Source organism: Harmonia axyridis, chromosome 6, assembly GCF_914767665.1.
Source record: "Harmonia axyridis chromosome 6, icHarAxyr1.1, whole genome shotgun sequence".
In the NCBI taxonomy this organism is placed as follows: Eukaryota; Metazoa; Arthropoda; class Insecta; order Coleoptera; family Coccinellidae; genus Harmonia; species Harmonia axyridis.
In genome coordinates, this window is record NC_059506.1 from 33,994,262 (window position 1) to 34,017,833 (window position 23,572).

General features: G+C 38.6%; 1 protein-coding gene across 1 annotated transcript in view; it reads right to left on the minus strand.

The window, feature by feature from the left end:
- LOC123682208 overlaps window positions 1-10,107 on the minus strand; it is a 307,886-nt gene extending 297,779 nt beyond the window's left edge. Inside the window, exon 1 of the mRNA XM_045620723.1 lies at window positions 9,904-10,107. The gene's annotated coding sequence lies outside the window, so the exon portion shown is untranslated. The remainder of the gene's footprint in view (window positions 1-9,903) is intronic.
- Between the last annotated feature and the right edge of the window lie 13,465 nt (window positions 10,108-23,572).

Here is a 23,572-nt window from a genome sequence, read left to right on the forward strand (position 1 = left end):
GCTGTCGGAATTTCTTATATCTACCCTTTCTGGGTCTGATTGTCGAACACTTCTGGGTAAACGGGGAGCTTTCCCGTCGATTTCGATCTGGGAAGTTTCTGCTGCTGTAATGAAACGTTGGCAGAGTCCGAGGAGTTTATAGAGAAGTCTGGGAAATATAGAATAAGTAACGTGAATGTTAGACGGTTGGATTGAACCTGAATTTTTCAAAGTTTCAACATTCATGGGAATTGTTCGAAGGTGGAGTTGCATCTACGAGATCTTCTGTTAAAAAGGGTTGCTTTTTGAATAACTGATGCTGTAAAGAATGCGCTGTGGCTAGTTCTCACATTGAAAATAATCTAAAAAAGCACTGAATTGATAACAAAAGCATTTGAGCAGTTGTTAATTAGGCTATTTTAAATAACACTCCATTCAATGAGTCCAAGTCCTAAGCCTTACCAGATAAAAATTCGACTTCGGCACGTTTTTTCACTAATAGCGTTCTCATCTAAGGTATTTGAGAGCATTCGTCGAGCCTCAGCAGCAGATTTCTCCATATTGAAGCAGAAAATTTAAACCTCCCTCAAATGACGAGAATTTAGCTCGTAAGCTGACATTTTTGATCGAGAATAACTTTATGATGCAGACACAAATCGACTGAAATTTCGATGGCGTTATGTTAACAAATACCTAAGCTTATTGTATGACATCTACGATCTATTTATTTCGACTACCATTTACCGCTACAGCCATCCATTGCTAAACGGTGGAAGCAAAGTTGTACACCCAATATCTTCCAGTAATATTTACACCAACTCAAGCTGTAGGGACTCCCGTAAAGACTCCCATAGAATTCTATCGAAAAAAAAAACGCACGGTGTTTACCAATTTGCGAAGAGCTTCGAGTGGATCGAAAAGCGATGTCGTTTTTTTTTATGTCGACGATCATATCGTCGGAAGCAATAAAACCGAACCGGGATAACCCTGGAATATCTGGATTACGCGTTGTACTTGTCGTTGCTATTAATTAATATTTTTTCGGAATCAGGCTGATCTCTGTTCTTTATGGATCTGTAGAGGAGTGGGAGGGGACTTTGTTGTTGGGGATGGTATTCACGTTTTGATCTCTATTGAGAGTGATGGGTTTTCGGGATCGGGGTTTTTATTCGTTTTTCTGAATGGAATTCCATCGAGATACGGGTTTTTATATTTTCTCTATTGAATGGGAGTATATAACCCGCCGATGGAAAATTGATTAGGACACAGGGTGAATCTGAAGGGTTTATTGGTGTGTGCGGATTGGTGATTTCGTTAAGTCGATGATTGATGTTGTTGGATTGTCGGGGTGGTCGGAAAATAAATATACAAGAAATGCAGATGATATCGTCTACGTTGCTGAGTCGGAAAATTGGCTAACAGACATTGGAGAAGATAAAAGGTATGTTAGAGAGTGTTGACGTGGAAGGAGAACAAAACAAGATAAATTAAAGGGTAATTAAAGTATAAAACTTGAACAGGTAGATTAGATTAGATTTAATTAAGAAGACCTAATGGTACCTATGCAAATTACCCAAAGCTACAAGAAATGAAATAAAAGAATATGTTCCAAAGATCGTTCGATTATTACATTCTATAGGGTGTTTTTTTTCGAGGTATATAACTTTGAGTTGGCATTACTGTTCAAGATGGCGATCGATTTAACAGATGTCAAGTGATTTATTCTCAGTTTGGTTTGGAAATTCATCATCAATAGACTCACGCCTGAACAAATCTTGCAAATAGTGCAATTTTATTTCAAAAATAATGGTTCTGTGCGGAATACGTATCGCGCACTACGTCCATTTCATTTTGATTAGCGATAAAGCGCACTTCTGGTTGAATGACTACGTCATCAAACAAAACTGCCGCATTTGGAGTGAAGCTAATCCTCAAGTGTATGTCGAAACACCGTTACATCCAGAAGAACTGACTGTTTGGTGCGCTTTATGGGCTGGTGGAATCATTAGCCCGTACTTCTTCAAAAACGATGATGGCCAGAACGTTACACTCAATGGTGATCGATATAGAGCCATTATTACTAACTTTTTCATTCCTGAATTGAACAACCATGATGTCCAGGTGCTGTGATTTCAACAAGACAGCGCATCATGTCACACAGCTCGTGCCACAATCGATTTATTGAAAGACACGTTTGGTGACCGCCTAATTTCACGTTTTAGACCTGTGAATTGGCCTTCAAGGTCTTGTGATTTAACACCGCTAGACTACTTTCTGTGGGGCTATGTAAAGTCATTGGTCTATGCGGATAAGCCACAAACCCTTGACCATTTGGAAGACAAGATTCGCCGTGTTATTGCCGATATACGGCCACAAATGTTGGAAAAAGTCATCGAAAATTGGACGTCCAGATTGAACTACATCCGAGCCAGCCGTGGCGGTCATATGCCAGAAATCATATACAAAATGTAATGCCACAAGATTATCTTGCGGATGAATAAAATTCATGTCAATCGAATAATCCATCGTTGTTTTATTGCAATTTAAAGTTCTATAGCTCTCAAAAAAACACCCTTTATATTAAATCCTTCAACTCAATGTCTGGTTAACAATACATTTAACATCTTATTAGTTGATCTCTTGCTGATCAGCCCTTGAGAAACCTCAGTAAAGTTGTTTCCTCTGTATTCCAGGAATGAAAAGCAATGCAGCGTTCATTATCAAGTGAATACATTGTTGTTTCAGCACTCATCGCTTGTGTGTCCAAGTTTTTGCTCCCATACCACCTCTCCCTGTCTTTTCAAAGTTGGAAACAAAGATCCAGTCGAGAGCGATGCTCGTTTGTTTCCGACCCTTCACTCGAACCGTCATGATGTCAACACTAAGCGAAATTCCATTTCAGAATGTTGCAGTTTGATGTCTTTTTACCAGTCGTCTGACCGACGAATACGAGAGGAGAGAAATCTGAAAAATACATTTATTTGATGTTTGTTATGGGACCGAGTGTTCTCGGGATTAAATGTGAGTCACCATGTTGACTCGACACAATCGCGTGACGTCACGTCTCAGTAAACATCTTGAGGAATCTGGTGGAGGTGTTACACTCTGAAGAAATTATCGAAGCGACTTTATTTTGTTTTGTTGGCAATAGATTGGATATGGTAAGTAAAGGATGTTTTTTTAGAACTATAGAACTTTAAATTGCGATGGATTATTCAATTGACATGAATTTTATTTATCCGCAAGATAATATTGTGGCATTACATTTTAAATATGAATTCTGGCATATGACCGCCACGGCTGGCTCGGATGTAGTCCAATCTGGACGTCCAATTTTCGATGACTTTTTCCAACATTTGTGGCCATATATCGGCAATAATACGGTGAATGTTGTCTTCCAAATGGTCAAGGGTTTGTGGCTTATCCGCATAGACCAATGACTTTACATAGCCCCACAGAAAGTAGTCTAGCGATGTTAAATCACAAGATCTTGGAGGCCAATTTACAGGTCCAAAACGTGAAATTAGGCGGTCACCAAACGTGTCTTTCAATAAATCGATTGTGGCACGAGCTGTGTGACATGTTGCGCCGTCTTGTTGGAACCACAGCTCCTGGACAACATGGTTGTTCAATTCAGGATTGAAAAAGTTAGTAATCATGGCTCTATACCGATCACCATGTAACGTTCTGGCCATCATCGTTTTTGAAGTAGTACGGACCAATGATTCCACCAGCCCATAAAGCGCACCAAACAGTCAGTTTTTCTGGATGTAACGGTGTTTCGACATACACTTGAGGATTAGCTTCACTCCAAATGCGGCAGTTTTGTTTGTTGACGTAGCCATTCAACCAAGTGCGCTTCATCGCTAATGGACGTAGTGCGCGATACGTATTCCGCACAGAACCATTATTTTCGAAATAAAATTGCACTAGTTGCAAGCATTGTTGGCTCTATTCATGATGAATTGCCAAACCAAACTGAGAATAAATCACTTGACAGCTGTTAAATCGGTCGCCATCTTGAAGAATAATGCCAACTTAAAGTTATAGACCTCGAAAAAAAAACACCCGTTATTTTTTCCTGATGAAATGTCATCTCACCCTCCTGCTCACGAATGTGAATGAAAATAAATAATCGATTAATTTAGATTTTTTCTGATTTTTCTTATTTTGTCTCATCCTGCATAAATCAAAAAGTAACAAACAAAGATTTTCTATCAAATATATCACAGTTGAAATAGAGGAAAATATTCTTCTCATCTCCAGAACATAGATTGTTTAGTTCTTGAGAATCCTAGGGAAACCAAGACTTTTGATGATGTGTATATATTTATTTCTTTAGTTTTTGCTAGTAACTAACATCAATTAACCTGTATCTCAAAAAATAGGACTCATAGAACAAAACTGCTGTAGTTTTCTCAATCAAGAAATTAATTGAAGAAAACAGTTTCAAAACAGTGGGCACTGAGATGTAGGTACGCTTAGTGATGATTTTAACTCAAATTGAAGCTGCAACTCATCGAGTTTCGTGTGATTTTTTCCCCAACCAATTTCCGGAAGAATCGACGTCAAGTCCCCTCAAACTTTCAAACTGGATTAACCAGACTAAATTCTTCAACCTCCAAGAACTCGGTTATGGAGCCGAAAATGGAACTTTCTACCGAGTTTTTCAAAGTGGCTGTAAAATATTCAGTTGATGAATGTGTGAAGAACGTTAAGGAATCGGGGTTCACGGCCATCCCAGATCTCCTCTCCGTGTCCCATAAAATATGCACGTCTCAGGTTCCTGAAGGGGAGAACTTATAGTTATGGTTAATTTTCCATTCTGAGAGATTCGCCACTGATGCGAAAATTGCTTGTTGGAATTTTCCGGGGATACCTCACGATCTGCCTAATTTTGTTCTTGAGTGGCGAGAGATTTTAAAAAAATTCTCAGGAATGATGTGGGTCTATTTTAGACGCTAGATGGCAGTATTACAGTATTACAGGATCCAATAAATGTTAATAAGAATCTTGCCTTGTACATATATTTTAACAGTAGTTTCTTGAGGTCAAGAGGAACGCTGTTTTCCCTTACCATTTTCTCCAATTCGGACAAGATGAATAGATTTCGACATTATATATTTTCATAATGAGCTAATGCCTAGAGCACGTGTACGTGGAATTTATCGCCAGCTAAGTGAATTTGAAAGAGGTCGAATTATTGGTCTACGGTAGGCGGGGTTGTCATTCCGAGAAATCGCTAACTCTACCAACAGAAATCCAACTACTGTTATGAGATGTTGTCAAGCGTGGTTTGATAATGCACAAAATCGAAGAAGAGTAGGCACCGGACGTCGAAGGGGCACAAATGAAGTTCAAGATCGACGTCTTAGACTTATGGCCATTAGAGACCGATTTGCGACAACTCGATCTTTGGCTGATTAGTGGTTAGGAGAACAAGGCCATCCTGTAACTGTCCGAACGGTTTATCGCCGGATAAGGTCTTTTGGACTGCAGCATTATGGTCCACATCTTGTGTTACCTCTGACGGTTGAGCATCGCCGGCAACGATTACAGTGGTGCAGAGAACATCAACATTAGAATGTGGAATGGCCTGAGGTCGTCTTTTATGATGAATCTCGATTCTCCTTGGGTGCACATGATGGCCGCAGAGGAGTTAGACGACGTCGGGGAGAAAGACGTGAACCTCAGTTTGATGTTGATCGTCATGTACACCGGACAGTAGGCGTTATGGTATGGGGTGCTATTGCACATGCAAGTAGGTCACTTTTAGTCTTTGTTCGAGGTAATATGACAGCGCTGCGTTACCTTCAAGAAATAGTGGAGCCATATGTTCTCCCTCACCTTAACCGGCTCGAGAATCCAATATTTCATCAAGATAATGCCAGACCTCATGTTGCCAGAGTTAATTTAAACTTTTCCGAAGCGACCCATGTGAATCTTTTGTCATGGCTGCCCAGATCCCCCGATCTTTAGCCCATAGAGCATGTTTGGGACATCATGAGTAGAAGGCTTGGAACTTTACCCCAGCCCCCACCGTCTTTGGCGGCTCTGAGACATGAAGTAGGTAGGTTGGGATAGTTTCCCTCAAGAATAAATAGACCATCTTATTGCATCAATGCCGAGACGTGTTGGGAGTGTATAGATAATCGCGGTGCACAAACACATTACTAACAAATTCATTGGAAAAAATGGTAAACCCTTCGTTTTTTTCTCCAAATTTCAATCATTCATTTCTTGCTATACTATCTATGTTTTACCGAAAAAAATAAGTAAAATTTAAACAGCCCCTTCTGGGTGTTGCAGTTTCTTTGTCAGTTAGTATATTTGTTGGTGCATTAGATAATCATAGTTTCAGAGAGAGAAACAGAGAGTTAAAGTGGTTTAGATTCACCCTTACATACCATTCTTCACCACGATTTCAGGTTCCGGTTCACCTAGCTCACACCTTGAGGTAGTCGCTATAAATGAATCAATGGCGCCCTTTTAGATCTCTCCCGAGCTAGCCAGTGGCCTCTGAGGCTAAGGTGCAAGAGGACGGTGATACAGATTTTGGAGTCAGGTGGGCTTATTCAAATAACTCCAAACTGAGTTGAAGTTCCCTTACCAAATAACAAATCCTGTGCTTCAATTTTTAATTTTCAGACGTGACAAACTCTGTTCTAATATTCATGGTGTGATATGTGACTTCACTTGGAGCTTGGGAGAAGAAAAATTCAACCATGTTAAAATTGCAAATCTTCCAGCAGCACTAGCTCTTCCACTCTTCGTCTAACCCACACCGCGTATAATCCGATAAGTTGTTTATGTGTTGGAGAAACATTTGGCGACAGCCATAATTGATGCCCTTTCAGTTTTCTCCCGCTGTGCTGTAGATGACGCTCCGTGAACGTCAAGCCGAATAAAATTTCACCCTTTGTCAGCACAGCTTAGGGTTGATTGATCGGGTGAGAGGCGTGGTGTTGACGCCTCTGAAGGGAGAGTAAATAGGAGTTTGATATGAAACTGCGCCTCTACAAATGTGCATTTTCGGTACGCTCGGCTTTTTAGACGATAGCCGTATCATTTCGTGAGGGATTGTCCTTATTTTTCTTGGACGATTGGGTGACAGCCCTGTGGATTTGGAGGGAGGATTTTTTTTGTCATCTTGATTTGGTTGCTTGGGATTTGCAGTTGACGAGCGTTTCAGTTTGATTAATTCAGCTTCAGAGGGATGTTTAGAGAATGTAGAGAAAGGAGGTGGCAATTTCATTTTATGACCTAAAGACGTTATACTATACAGCCAGTTTGAAAAAACACATTTGGAAATCTCCCATGCTGGCACAAGTTAGAGCCAGTATGACTACACTGAAAGGTCATGGTAGTTGGAAGGATGCATCTGTTGGTGAAGGATATATAGAAGATATTATTTCTTCGGAAAATTTGGATTCAAGAATGCTTGCAGGAATACCTTCTAAATCTCAGTTATTTTTTACAGAAAGTTAATAATCAGATATTGACGCTTCTGAATGGAAAGTAAACAGAAGTTTGATATAAAATGCGTCTCTACAAATATGTAGTTTGTGTACTATCACTTTTTAGACAATAGCTGTATATATCAGCGGAACTACCCTACTAAACTAAATGCTGGGAAGTTATATAAAAGGAAATTTTCAAATGATGAAGGACTAGTTTATGTGAACTTTTTAATGAATTATAAGTATAAGCTGGTAAATCCTTTAATGAATAATTAAATTCATGTATTTTCTCAAACTGACAGTAGTTATAGTTATAACGTCAAAATACACCAGTTGAAAATAGAAATGGTAAATATAGCATTACTCAAAAAATAGATCTGACTCGAATTAAAATAATTAACCGATAAAATTCAAACACATTATTGTTGGAAAAGTACAAAATTCGAGCTGAAATATTTCAGAACAGATTTGGTCCAAAAATAAAAAGTTTGTTCACAAATAAAAATAAACTCCATAATTTTCAATTCCCCACCCCAAAATTTTTTTATTGGATGTTATTCATTCTTCGTTAAACCTCAGATAAATTCCAAAAATACATATGAAATTTCCGGCATTATAAATTCTGCATTCAGCTGAAAATTCGGAAAAGTGCGAAAACTTTTTTTTTTAATCGAACGATCAAAAAACCCGCAGAGGAACAAAACCTCTCGATACTCGTTTCCCAGTGGGTTTTCCAGGAAACTATGTGAAATTGTGGAGTTTCCAGCATATGTACAGAATTTTATTGTTTCCGAATGAAACCAAATCAGTCGATACCGATCCTGATGGAAGTTTTATCGAAACCTGGACAATTATCAGTTGAAATTGACGTCAATGAGTTATTAGTCCTGTAGATTACCTCATGAGTATTGCTTTTCGATTGAATCGAATATACACTTCACTTTTCTCATTTGAATAATTTTAGTCGAAATCTGCAATTCAGCGATAACTCAATCTGGACATCTCAAGGGAGAAAACGTAAAGACCTTCATGATATTGAAGTTTGAGAGAGCCCCTAACTCTCATATCAAATCTTCCTAAGTCATCTCACCTCTTCCAAACATCTTCCAACAAAATAAAGCTCACCTCCAAGAATACCAAAGATCTCAACTGGAAATGATAATTTTAACCTGAATACATTCGAAGAAACTCCTTATTATCCCAATTATTATTCGAAGAAACTATCTATTATCTAACATCTTCATAACATCTGCATACAGCTACTGGACCTTTTCAAGACTCTGAAACGTATTTAGAGCTCTTAGGAATTCAGCAGCTGTCCACAATTTCAAATACTGTCAACGACTCATTTCAGGTTTCAGCTGACGAAAGAAGATAAACAAATACCTATTGGTAAATCATTTACAATCATACAAATATCTCCCAGCATCTGCTTCCACCGTTTAGAAACTATTCCCTAGGAATTTAACAATAAATAAACCCTTACTGAAACATCTACAGTTGCTGGACCTACTCAACACTCTCAAACTTCTCCAGAACTGTTAGGAACTCCAGCAGCTATAACCCTTCTCTCATTAACATATCAAGAAACGATACACAATAGATCATTAAAGGCATAAGGATGCCCTTATTTTCAATTTCATTAGCTGTCAACAACGCATTGCAGGTATCAGCTGACAAAAGCAGCAAAACAAAAATCCCTAAATAATCTCAACTCATACAAACGTCTCTCAGCATATAATTCAAAATTCTCGAAGTATAGGTACAATTAAGAAACCCTTAATGAAACATTTACATCTGCTGGACCTACTCAACACTCTGAAACTTGTCCAAAACTCTGAAGAACTTTTGCAGCTGTAGCTTTGCTCTAAACATACCACACATGATACACAATAGATCATGAAAGGCATCAACTACTCATTTCATGTATCAGCTAACAAAAGCAGTTAAACAAAAACCCCAAATTATCTCAACATCTCTCAGCATCTAATGTACAGAACTATTTCCTAAAAAATCAACAATAAATAAACCTTTAAGGAAAAATCTACAGACGCTGAAACTACTCAACACTCTGAAATTTGTCCAGAACACTGAGGAACTCCAGCAAGTGTAGCTCTACTCTCAACATATTAAGACATAAAGATGTTCTTGTCCCCGCTTTTGATAGCTGTCAACTACCCATTTGAGGACTCAGCTGACAAAATTACCAGAACAAACATAATTAAATCTATCTCACTTCATCCAAACATCTTTCAGCATCTTTAAAAATTCCAACATACAAAACCTAATTCCTCAATGAAACATCTACAATTGCTGGACCTTCTTAACATCCTGAAACTTCCCCAGAACTCTGAGAAACTCCAGCAACTGTAGGTCATCAAAAAAGAAATCATCAAAGACCTAAGAATCGTTTTTTCCTACTACCAACTACCCATTAACAACAATAGTCCCAAAATCATCTCACCTCATCCAAAAATCTCCCAGCACCTTCTCCAGAACGTCCAACGGCACAAAACCTCACCTCCAAACCAAGCAGATCAACCATTTACGACCCCAACCAAACCAAAACCAACACCACAGCGCACTTTGCTCGAACCGAACCGGTAAACGAATCACGAAACGTCGTAAACAGTAAGTCACGTGGTCTATCTCCGTCCGGCGGGCGTACTCGGTGCGTTTGTCTCCTGAAACTGACGAGAAGCAAGGACTCGACCGATTCGGGACGCCACCCTGAAAGCATCCCCCGGAAGGAGACGCAGGCGCCGGCGTCGCCAAAGGATCAGGATCTCGCGGCTGTTTGAAGTTCCAAGACATCTCGGTATTACGAGCTCCCTTATCGGAAGGGTTGAGATGGGGGGTGTACACGTAAACAGTACGTGAGGGGAGGAGGGGGTGAAGATCATCTGTCACGCGATATTGCGTTCAGTGGGTTGCGTTGGTCCTGACCGTGGGTAACGTTGAGGATTTTGGCGTTTCTAGATCGATAAAGAGCAATGGTGTAGTGAGGAGATGCGGTCAGTTGGTGTGGAGAAGAAGAAGTGTTGGTTGTCTGTGGTCGTGGGTTGAGGTGAGTGTCGTGGTGTGCTGATTGGAGGGTAGTATGTCGGTGTTCGTCAAGGTTCGGTTTTGTGACCCTTGTAATTATTTTTTCCACGATTATTCTTAATAGTGAGCGCATTCAATATTGTAGAATTTTGCTTATTCTTTTGATTTTTGAATGATTATTCATCTAGTCTCCGAGATAGAACATTATTGTAGCATTATTGCTAAACTGAGGGGATTAAAGTTCTTGAATAATCAAGTAATCATTATCTGGATCTTTGTTGAACTTGATTAACTCGCTGAAAGATGATTTTTTGTCACCTATTATTATTATTATTATTTGAACTGGGGTCGTTAAGCATTCCGGGAACTGCGACCATGCAAATCTTTTGTTCTCTACCCTACTCATTCATAGAAACCCAAGGAGGTCGTCAATGACGTTAATAAAACTGATAACCTCCTTAGGGGCCTTGGCCGTTACCTCTCTGGTATCCAGGGCAGGCTCACCCATGTGAATAGTTCTTAGGCCAGCCAGCTCCGGACACTTGTATACCATGTGTTCGGCTGTTTCTGCTTCCGATCCACAGAGTCTGCAAATCTCGTCTGCTGACTTTCCCATACGGTACAAATGATTTTTGTACCGACAGTGCCCCGTCAGCAGTCCCACCATCACCCGAAGCTCGGCTCGTGACAGGTTCAAGAGCTTTTTGGCGTAAGTAGGTTTTTGTCACCTAAGGTTGACCCCCTCTACCATCAAAGGTGAGTTGAAGATCTTAGAATAGGATAGTCGACAAGGATTTCCTATTGTTTCAGAGTTTTTTATTTCACCTATTGTACTAACATCTTCGTTAGAACTTGATTGGAAAAACTGTTGGACTGTAGAATTCAACAAGGGATTTCCCGAACCCAGGTTTGTAGATTCCTCGTCAATCTTAGGAATTAGGCTTTTGAAAAACGATATTAAACCATATTTTGCAAAAAACTTAGGTTTTGAGCCTTGTAGGTTCTCAAGTTGATACAAGAAAACAACCTGTCGATCTGCAGAACTTCGTATCTTCGATGCTTGAGTCCTTGAAATGCATCAAAATGGTTCAGATTGTCATCGAAAAATAATCTTCAGTAGAGCGGCTCACTTTCACTAAAGAATCTACGTGAATAAGAAGAATTATCGCATTTGGGTCATGGAAAATAAAAAATTATTGTTGAAAAGCTTCTCCATCCTCAACTTGACACTGTTTGGTGCTGTTTATGGACTGATGGTGTGATTGGACCTTACTTATACGAAAATGAGGCTGGTGCAACTGTTACGGTGAATAGATTACGCTACCAAGCTATGATGAAAACACTTGCAAAAAGGGCATCAAGGTTAACACCTGTTGGTCTTGAGCCCTTCTCTGGGCTTAAAAAAGACCAATATAAGGCAGAGGTCCAACAATGGAAGTGAGACAATAGGAAACCCTCTGGAGAAACACTCCAGCAAAGAAATTCGTGGTGCTTTCACCGACCTATACCAGGAGGCTTCTGAAGCTACCACGAGCATAGCTTCGGGTAATGGTGGGACTGCTGACCCTGTCGCTGCAAATACATTTTGTACCGCATGTGTGAGTTAGCAGATGAGATCTGCAGATTCTGTGGGAAGGAGGTAGAAAGAGGCAAACACATAGTGTGCAAATGTCTAGGGCTGACTGGCCTAAGAACCACTCACATGGGAAAGTCAGTTCTGGATACTGACGGAGCATTAGCCAAGGCTCCTAAGGATGTCGTCGGTTTTGTTAAACGTATCGACTGCTTCCCTGGGTTTGTATGAATAGGTAGGGTTAAGAACAAAGGATCAAATTGGTCGCAGTTCCCGGTAGGATAACAGAGCCGTAACAACTGAGATTCAGTGAATAATAATAATGAATGAGCTATGATAAAAATATTTTATGTTTGCAATTGAAAGGTATTGAAGCGGGCGATGTATATTCTCAACAAGACAGTGCTATGTTTCGCATGAGCAAAAAAAACAGTAGCTATTATGAAAGAAAAGCTTTTTTGGCCGTCTTATTTCTCGAAGAGACAAATGCTCACCAAAAACTTATCAATTAACATTTTTTTCTTTGGTGCCACGTGAAAGATAAAGTCTATGACAATGCTCCGCAATCGATTTAAAATCTTAAAGAAGGAATTCGTGGAGTTATGGAGGACATACGCCCACAAATGTTCGAATTGAACGTGGAACTTTTCATGAAAAGAATATGATGCTGCAACCGTAAGCATGGCAGCCATTTTTCATTGTTACCGACATATCTTCCTCATTAAAATGAAATAAGAATTCATTGATTTCTCTTAAAATATACTCTTCTTTTTTATATCAAAATAAAACCTCTTATTGGGCAGCCCATTACTTGTTATATTTCAACAACAAACAAAGCAGTATTGAATCTGAGGGTCACTGTGAAACACAATATGATCATTGTTCCATTTCCAGCATTTTCCATCTATAGGAGATAAACATATCACTCAATACCTGCGTATGTACACTCATTGCTTTGCTCCCGACGTGTAATATTCGATATCAGAATTGAATCAACTAGATATTGTTCAACCAGGTGTACTATTTGTTTTTAATTACTATTCCATTAGGTTGATTTCGAACTACGTCGCTAAAAACATTATTCAGTAGTATATAATTGCAATTTTCGTAACTTACTGTCCATTCTAGGTATTTAAACTTCTGACAACGGGGTAGAGTACACAGGAAATTCTGTCGTTATAGGTATCAAAATGTTTGAATTTACACTATATTCAGCGTTCAATGTTTAGCATCATCAGCTAATGGAATTTACTCTGTACTCGACAATTAGTACACGAAAAATTATCATTAGGGGATGTGAATAGTGAGAGTAGTAGTTGTAATTATGAAGGTTTACCCTTAAAAATTAGCGAGACACCCAATCAGCATCAATTGAATAAATTTGATAATTTTGAACTACATGTTTTCCAGATAAAGTGGCTGTAGCGGTAAGTGGTAGTCGAAATAAATAGAGCGTAGATGTCATACAATGAGCTTAGGTATTTGTAAAGATAACGCACTCGAAATATTAGTCGATTTGTGTCTGCATCATAAAGTTATTCTCGATTAAATATGTCAGCTTACGAGCTTAATTTTCGTTATTTACGGGAAGTTTTAATTTTCTGCTTTGATATTAAGAAATCTGCGGCTTAGGCTCATCGAATGCTCTCAAATACCTATGGTGAGGCCGCTTTTAGTAAAAGAAAGTGCCGAGAGTGGTTTCAACGCTTCAAGAACGGTGATTTTGACGTCTAAGACCAGCATGTGGTGGAAGAGAGAACATTTTCCAAGATGCAGAATTGGAGGCATTACTCGATCAAGACTCGTGTCAACCACAACAAGAATTGGCAGGATCATTGTAAGTGACGCACAAACCATTTCAAAACGCCTGAAAGTCATGAGAATGATTCAGAAACAAGGAAATTGGGTACAGTACGAGTTGAAGCCGATAGATGTTTGTCTGTGAACAGCTGCTTTCCTAGCAAAGACGGAAGGGATTTCTGCATCATATTGTGACTGGAGACGAGAAATAGGTTCATTACGATAATTCCAAGCGCTGAAAATCATGAGGATATCCCGGCCAAGCTTCCACGTCGACGGCCAAACCTAATATTCACGGTTCCAAGGTCGAGCTCAGTATTTGGTGGGTCCAGCTAGGCGTAGTGTATTATGAGTTGTAAAAACCGACTGAAACAATAACAGGCGATCGTTATCGAACACAATCAATGCGTTTGGCCCGAGCGTTGAAAGACAAACGGTCGCAATGCAACGAGAGACATGATAAAGTGATTTTACAGTATGACAATGCTCGACCACAGGTTGCGAAAGTGGTCAAGACTTACTTGGAAACGTTGAAATGGGAAGTCCTACCCCGGCCACCGTATTCTCCAGACGTTGCTCCGTCGGACTATCACATGTTTCATTCAACAGCACTTCCGGTCTTACGAAGAAGTAAAAAATAGGATCGATTCGTGGATCGCTTCAAAAGTTGACTAGTTTTTTCAACGCGGGATTCGTACGCTGCCCGAAAGATGGGAGAAAGTAGTAGCCAGCGATGGACAATACTTTGAATCATAAATGTATAACCAGTTTTTTACAATTTCGGAATTTCGGAAAAAACAGCGGAAGCAAAGTTGTATGCCTAGGTATTTCTATAAATGTCTATGATCCATGAAACGTTTGGAAGCGTATTTGTATTTTTCCTTGGATTTATTCGACAACAAATTCAAGATGACATTTTCTGAAGCATTTATCAACTCCTGTGTCCAGCACATCTGAACAACATCATCTATTCAAATTTTTTTGGAAGATAAGTAATGGTTATCTAACTTTTGTCAAAACGATCAATGAATTGATTGTCAAGGTAACTATTTCATAGACAATGAGATTGTAATCCGAAATTGTTATTTATTCAAAAAAAACTCAATATATAATGATGTTGATTAGGATGACTACAAATTATATTGTCGTTCGGGAAAGCATCGCATTCACAGCTAAATACACAATATACTATTGATATTGGATATCAAAGTGACGAATCATTCATTCATCATGCATATTTAATTGACACTTGAATAGGATTTGAGTTCCATGAATATAATTCGCAGTAAAATAATAATTTAAATATATTCAACTGAAGGGTCGATCAATTCGACTCTAACATGAACTGGAGCACAATTTCATAATAAAGAATGGTAATATGTCAAACACTTTATCGACTTTATCTGAAAGAGTTCGTTGACTTCAGTTATATAAATATGTATACCATTAAGTTTGCATGTGAAAGGAGATGAATATCAAAGCTTTGATATGATTTGACATATATTTCAAAGGAAAGAGCTCAGACCGTTTCTGGAGCTTTCTCGGCAACGATAAAAGCTAATTCCTTGGCATTCGTTAAAAAAATAATGAATGTCGTTTTTATCAGAAAATACGTTTTGCCGTGAATAATAATGCAAAATGACCTAATTCAATGAATAAGGTTAACTGTGTCAAAATGGCGTATGCGCCAGTCTCAGATTTCATCTAGGTTTTCCTCAAACATTTTTTCTCTAGGCGATGTACAGGGTGTCTCAAATTCAATGTCACTGAGACCATCTCAAGAGCAATAAGAATTTCAAAGAAGAGACCCACGAGATTTAAAATTTCGAAATGATAATTTGAGGGGAAAACTTCCAATGAGATTGTTTGAAAATTATCAAACTCTATTTTACTCCCAGCTTAAGAACTTATCGTAACCTACTAAATACGTAAGGGAGGATAATATGTAATACTACGCGAGACGTGGTTCAACATGAAACTGTCTTCTTTGTCAGATGAGGGATGTTCATTGTTAACCAGATATTTGGATCGTTATTTATCATGAAACTTCGACCTTTAAGCGCATTATATTAATAAACCAACACTTGCATCTGTCATCTTTAAACTTTGATTGTTTGAGGAGAAAAAGATAGTTGAGATTTCTCTAATGAATTATGAGGTTTGGTTAGTTATCTTTTTGGGCGTTCTTTCTCCAAACTTATTGCTCTATCATTTTGTCAAAATGTCTGTAATTTTCGGATTATGAGCCGTTGAAGGTTTGACTATTGATTCAATTCCGGCGTTCTACTTAACGAATAAAAAATTCGCATGTGAAAAATTCAAAGTGCAGAATAATAAAGCAATTTTTTTATATTGATAATTTGTCAGAGCATTCGGATACATGTTATACCATTCTTTTGATTAATTCGATAACATAGATTACGAGAATTCTTGCAGTTCAGGGTTTAGTCCATCATTTCAGAAATTATAGGGTGTAAACTGAAATTAAAAAAAAACTTTTTGATAATATTCCAACTCTTCTTGCGAAGAGATACGGACTTGAAACCTCAATATGTTTTAGATCACAGCTTGATCTATAAAAAACGCTTTCATTTTATGGGGCTGTGACCGATATTGAAGAAGATATAACGATTATTGTGAAAAAATTCAATTTTTACGGTTTTTTTTTTCCAAATTTCGAGTTCAAAATTGTCATGAACTGGGAGGTCTACGATCAATCGGTAAGTGGTGTTAGGATGAATGATCCCCAATTAGCCGAATCTCGTAACCTAAAAATTTTTTGAACGAAAAATTTGCCTCAAATTTTCCATACCTAAAAAAAAATTTTTTTCTTGAAAGTTTCCACATGGGAATAGTATACCATCAAATCGATTGATTCGTTAACGTAGATGACGAAAATGCTTGCAGTTCAGCGTTTACTCCAACATTTCAGAAATTATAAGGTGTAAACCGAAATTTTCAGAAAAAAATTTGGTAATATTCCCGAGGTTGCTAACTCTTTTTGCGGCGTGATACGGACTCGAAACCTCAATATCTTTTCGATCGCAGCTCGAGATATCAAAAACGCTGTTATTTGATGGGGTTGTGACCAATATTTAAGAAGATATAACGATTATTGTGTAGAAATCCAATTTTTACGGTTTTTTTCCAAACTTCGAGTTCAAAATTTTCATGAACTGGGGGGTCTACGAACAATCGGTAAGCGGTGTTAGGATGAATGATCCCCAATTAGCCGAATTTCGCACTCACCTTATAATATTCAGGAAGCAGCCAACTCTCCTTGAAGCAAGATGAGGACTTGAACCCTCAATATGTTCTAGATTACAGGTCGATCTATAACAAACGTTTGTGTTTGAGAGAACTGTGACCAATATTTTAGGAGATATAAAGATTCTTACAGAGATCAAATTTTACAAATTCCATTATAAGTTCTATTTTCATCCTAGTTATCCAAATATTCTTGCAGTCTTATTGGCACACCCATTACCTCCCAAAATAAAACCTCACCAACGTAAAGCAGACCAATCCAAAACCCTATGAATATCTCAAGGTATCCGATACTGAATTCTCGCCCCAAATTATTCATCCCAAAAATAATACGTCATCTTCCATGAATACAGAGCGCGTCCAGCTTCCTAAACTTCCTCCTATCCAGCCAGAGTGGTCACTCAGATTCCACATGTCAGATGCCAGATCCAGTTTCGAGGTCCACTCTTTCCCATCCTCATTCCTATGCGACATCTTCGTTTCTCCTTTTCCGGTCGCAAGCCTCAGGATTTCCTTACATCGTAAAAAGATTTTCATCATAAATTTATTCTCCATATGTCATGCCTCATCCCTGATGCGCTGGAGCAGCCGTAGCCAGAGGAAATCCTTATTCCTATACGAATCGAAATCGTCCTGTATGGTATTTCGTATGGTGATTTGATGGTGGGAATAAGTTACAGCCCCACAAAGATGTAAACATTTCACGATGTGGGGCGACAATATAAGGAAAAAGAGGGTTTTTCTGAGATCGTTCAAGACTGCCTACTTTCTTGGAAGAAGTTCGGACTACAAAAAACGTTAATCCAGAAGTTATGCAACGAGCTTTCCTGGTTTGGAATTATATTTGGTAATTTCACAAACTGCCAACTCCCCGGTCTGATGCATAGATGGCGGTGCTAGTATTAAATCCATATAATTTTTAGTTAGTACCAACCTTTAAACGATACGTGTCAAAATTTGAAAGCAGTCCGATCATTGGTTTGTGAGTTATTGCGTTGAGTGAAGCTACTTTTGTTATTTGAAAAAAAAGAATTTCGTGTGCTGATAAAATATTGCTTTTTGACGGGAAAAAATACAGTTGAAGCAAAATCTTGGCTTGATGAAGAGTTTCCGGGGTCTGCACCAGGAAAATCAACCATCATTGGTATGCTAAGTTTGAACGTGGTGAAATGAGCACCGAAGACGGCGAACTCAATGAACGCGCAAAAGAGGCAGTCACCGAAGAAAAAATCAGAAAAGTTCACAAAATGATTTTGAATGACTGTAAAGTAAAGTTGATCGAGATAGCACACATTATAAAGATATCATCTCAACATGTACATTATATGATTCAAGAATATTTGTACATGAGAAAGCTGTGTGCAAAATGGTTGCCGCGCGAGCTCACAATCGATCAAAAGCAACAACGTGGTAATGATTCTGAACAGTGTTTGAAGCTGTTTAAGTGCAATAAACTTGAATTTTTGCGTCGATATGTGACAATAGATGAAACATGACTCCATCAATTCACTCCGGAGTGCAATCGACAGTCAGGTTAGTGGACTGCACACGAAGAACCGAATCCAAAACGAGGAAAAACACAACAGTCAGCTGGTAAGGTTATGGCATCAGTATTCTGGGATGCGCAAGGTATAATATTCATTGATTACCTCCAAAAGGGCCAGACCATCAACAGCGATTATTATATAGCGTTTTTGGATCATTCAAAGGATGAAATCGTTAAAAAACGGCCCCATTTGAAGAAAAAAAGGTGCTGTTTCATCAAGACAATGCGCCGTGTCACAAATCAATGAAAACAATAGCAAAATTGCATAAATCGGGCTTCGAATTGTTTCTGCATCCAGCGCATTCACCATATCTTGCCCCCAGCGACTTCTTTCTGTTCTCAGACCTCAAAAGAATGCTCACTGAAAAGAAATTCAGCGCCAATGAAGAAGTAATCGCCGAAACTGAGGCCTATTTTGAATCGAAAGACAAATCGTACCACAAAAAGGGTATCGAAAAGTTGGAAGATCGCTATAATCACTGTATAGTCCTCGAAGGCAACTATGTTGAATAATAAAATCGAATTCTGCCAAAAAAAAATGTGTTTTACTATGGTAGACCGGGGACTTTTCAATTGGCTTGTTACCTTTTTCCAGAGAAGTAGGTTTATACCTAGGAGAATCAGTAATGTCTTGGAGAGGCATCATGTATGGTCGTCGTATGCAGCTTCTTTCCATTCTAGACACTAATACAGAGGATAGATATGTTCGAAACATTATTGAACCCATTATTTATCCTCTTCGACATGAAATTGGAGCCAATTTCATTTTTAATGATGACAATTCTAGGCACCATCGCACGAGAAGAGTACAAAGTGCACTAGACTGATATCTTCCTGAAGGTAAAGACCTCCAATATCTCGATCCAGACTCGAAAATTTGAAACGCATCTTTTGAAGCTTGATTTTAACGCCTGGGACTTATGTAGTAACGTTTTAGTGATGAACGAAAATATCCCAGCCTTTTCCAAAACGCGCCTACGCACAGCAGGAAGCACCAGCAAACGGGGTCAGAAAACAATCCCCCACCAAGGTTGAAAGACTCCGCTCTTCCCAAAGAAACTCCCCCAGCTCCTAATGAATACCCAGTTTCATATTAAATTAGACATAAACAAGCCCCAACGAACGGTGTTAAAGCATAATTGATGAGAGCATAAGCAACAGCAGCGTCTAACATCAAATTGCAGGTGTTGAAATAATCTGCAGCTTTAATAAATATTCGATAACAGCGCCCTGGAATTGGCTACTTGGTTTTCCCTAGCACCTGGAGGGTTTAAATAACATCATAATATTGCAGTTCCGTAAGTTTTCGGATTATTATACCGAAGTTCACTGCCGTTTATTACCGTTTTTAGTTTATCATCGTTTCCGGATTGGAACAGGAAACAATTCTTCAGCTGGAAAATTAATTGTTGTAGAGTAGTTTGGTAGGATGAATCAGATTAGGGAATTACGTAGATTTTAATGTTAATTGGTGGACAAAAAATGAAAATATAGTGTCTGAGCGCTCGTCGCCGAATAGCTAGTCACAATTTCTGTAATTTTAGAATTTTGAGCCGGGTAACATGAGATTTTGAGTGTTTATCTAAAACGTGACAGTTATGACTGTCATTACCCACCTATTAATTGATGTCATTTTAAACAAGTAAACTATCAAATAACATACATGTGAAATATAAATTATTCTGCTAAATTCTCGTCATTTGAGGGAGGTTTTAATTTTCTGCTTTAATATGAAGAAATCTGCGGCTGAGGTTCATCGAATGTTCTCAAATACCTATGGTGGGGTGGCTTTTAGTGAAAGAACGTGCCGAGAGTGGTTTCAACGCTTCAAGAACGGTGATTTTGACTTCGAAGACCAGTGGTGAGAGAAGGTTTTCCAAGATGCAGAATTGGAGGCATTACTTGATCAGCACTCGTGTCAAACACAACCAAAATTGGCAGGATCATTGGGAGTGACGCAACAAGCCATTTTAAAACGACTGGGAATGATTCAGAAACAAAGAAATTGGGTGCCGTACGGGTTGAAGCCAAGAGATGTTGAACGGTGTTTGTTTGCTTGTGAACAGCTGCTTGCGAGGCAAAGACCGAACGGATTTCTGCATCGGATTGTGACTGGGACGAAAAATGGGTTCATTACGATAATCCAAAGCGCAAAAAATCATGGGGATATCCGGATGCTTCCACATCAAAGGCCAAACCGAATATTAACGGTTACAAGGTCATGCTCAGTATTTTGTAGGTCCAGCTCGGCGTAGTGTATTATGAGTTGTTCAAACCGACTGCAACAATCACAGGCGATCGTTATAGAACTCAATTAAAGTGTTGAGCCGAGCATTCATAGACAAACGGCCGCAATACAACGAGATACATGATACAATGATTTTACACCATGACAGTACTCGACCCCATGTTGTGAAAGTGGTCAAGACATACTTGGAAACGTTGAAATTTAAAGTCCTACCCCACCCACCGTATTCTCCAGACATTGCTCCCTCGGACTATCACTTGTTTCGATCAATGACACACGGCCTGGCTGGCCAGCACTTCAAAAGATGACCAGTTTTTTCAACGCGGGAATCGTACGCTGCCCGAAAAATGGACAATACTTTCAATCATAAATGTATAACCAGTTTTTTACAATGAAGCCTCGAATTTCGAAAAAAAAACGGCGGAAGCAAAGTTTTACGCCTATGTACAAGCGCTGCTAATCCCCATTATCAAAGTATCACTTTTACTTCTAAAGATACACAATGTACTAATGTTTTCACAGCAAAAAGTTTCTTTGTCGTCTAGAAAATCAGTACTTTCATTTCATTAAAACACAAAACTGGCAGTGATTCCAGTATATGAACGACGTGTCCAGGCTCTACGTATATTTCAGTTGAATTTTACGTACAAATACGAGTAATACAAACTTTTATGAATTATTAAAAGACGACAAGAAGATTTACGAGCTATGGAGCTACCTAAACATTGCCATAATTCTTTATAACTGTAACAACAAATTGGCAACCATGTTTCCCCCTTTAGGTCTTAGTTTCCAACCACAGAATATTTATCTTTCTTGTGATCAATTAGCCGTTTGAGCTTCGGTATCCTGTTTAGTTATCCTGAGAATTGAGGCGTGAAGATCGCAACCCCCGCCCTTAGCGATTCCTTCTTAGCTGCTTTGAGCGGCTCATGAATTTTGGATTTTACGAGCGAAATAATTTTCTGAAGGGAAAAAACGGACAGATAATCATCTGGAGATGTTTTAGCCGGAATTCTGGGTCAAATGTCTTCATTTCCCTTATTTACATAAGGGAAAGTCTTTCCTGTTTGATTAGAGTGGTCGAATGGAACGTAGTGTAGTTTGAAGTGAAAAAAGAAGGGTCTATAATGTTTCAACGGTCAGTTCAAAAATTAATATACTATTTATTTTACGCTAGAGAATATGGATTTATATGAGATTTTCACTATTATTTTTTTAATGTGTTCTTCATTGCGGAAAGTCCTTATTCATTATTTTTTTTTGGAATTAGAAAAATATTAGATGACTTTTTTATTGGAGAATAAATAACGAGTGTTTTTTTTCGAGGTATATAACTTTAAGTTGTCATTACTGTTCAAGATGGCAACCGATTTGACAGCTGTCAAGTGATTTATTGTCAGTTTGGTTTGGCAATTCATCATGAATAGACTCACGCCTGAACAACGCTTGCAAATAGTGCAATTTTATTTCGAAAATAATGGTTCTGTGCGGAATACGTATCGCGCACTACGTCCATTTTATTTTGTTTAGCGATGAAGCGCACTTCTGGTTGAATGGCTACGTCAACAAACAAAACTGCCGCATTTGGAGTGAAGCTAATCCTCAAGTGTATGTCGAAACACCGTTACATCCAGAAAAACTGACTGTTTGGTGCGCTTTATGGGCTGGTGGAATCATTGGTCCGTACTTCTTCAAAAACGATGATGGCCAGAACGTTACAGTCAATGGTGACGGTATAGATCCATGATTACTAACTTTTTCATTCCTGAATTGAACAACCATCATGTCCAAGAGCTGTGACAAGACGGCGTGACATGTCACACAGCTCGTGCCACAATCGATTCATTGAAAGACACGTTTGGTGACCGCCTAATTTCACGTTTTAGACCTGTGAATTGGCCTCCAAGATCTTGTGATTTAACACCGCTAGACTACTTTCTGTGGGGCTATGTAAAGTCATTGGTCTATGCGGATAAGCCACAAACCCTTGACCATTTGGAAGACAACATTCGCCGTGTTATTGCCGATATACGGCCACAAATGTTGGAAAAAGTCATCGAAAATTGGACGTCCAGATTGGACTACGTCCGAGCCAGCCGTGGCGGTCATATGCCAGAAATCATATTTAAAATGTAATGCCACAAGATTATCTTGCGGATAAATGAAATTCATGTCAATCGAATAATCTATCGTTGTTTTATTGCAATTTAAAGTTCTATAGCTCTAAAAAAAACACCCTTTATATGCATGATAGAGGTAACTTTCCAGGAAAAAATTTTTTTTCAAGATTTATCTTGTCAAAGGCTGAAAAAAGGGTTCATCTAAAATTAAGAATAAAGACGTAAAAACGTAATTTTTGCATGTAGTAGAAGAGGATGGTAAAACCACAGACTACTAGTCTTTGGTAAAACAGAGGAACGTTCGAGATTGCATCACTCAAAGTGGTGGGATCTCAAAAACCCTGAGGAGAAAGAGTAGTTTTGCTAACTGTAGCTGCAAAATTTTCACTATTTTTTTATTGAATTTCAACAATTTCAATTTTGAAGCGTGTATCGTACCATTTTTAGTGATTACGTAGTTCTTGATTGTCAAATGTCAAAAGATGACAGCTTCAGAAGTGACAGCTGCCTATTCAAAATCAAACCTTATTG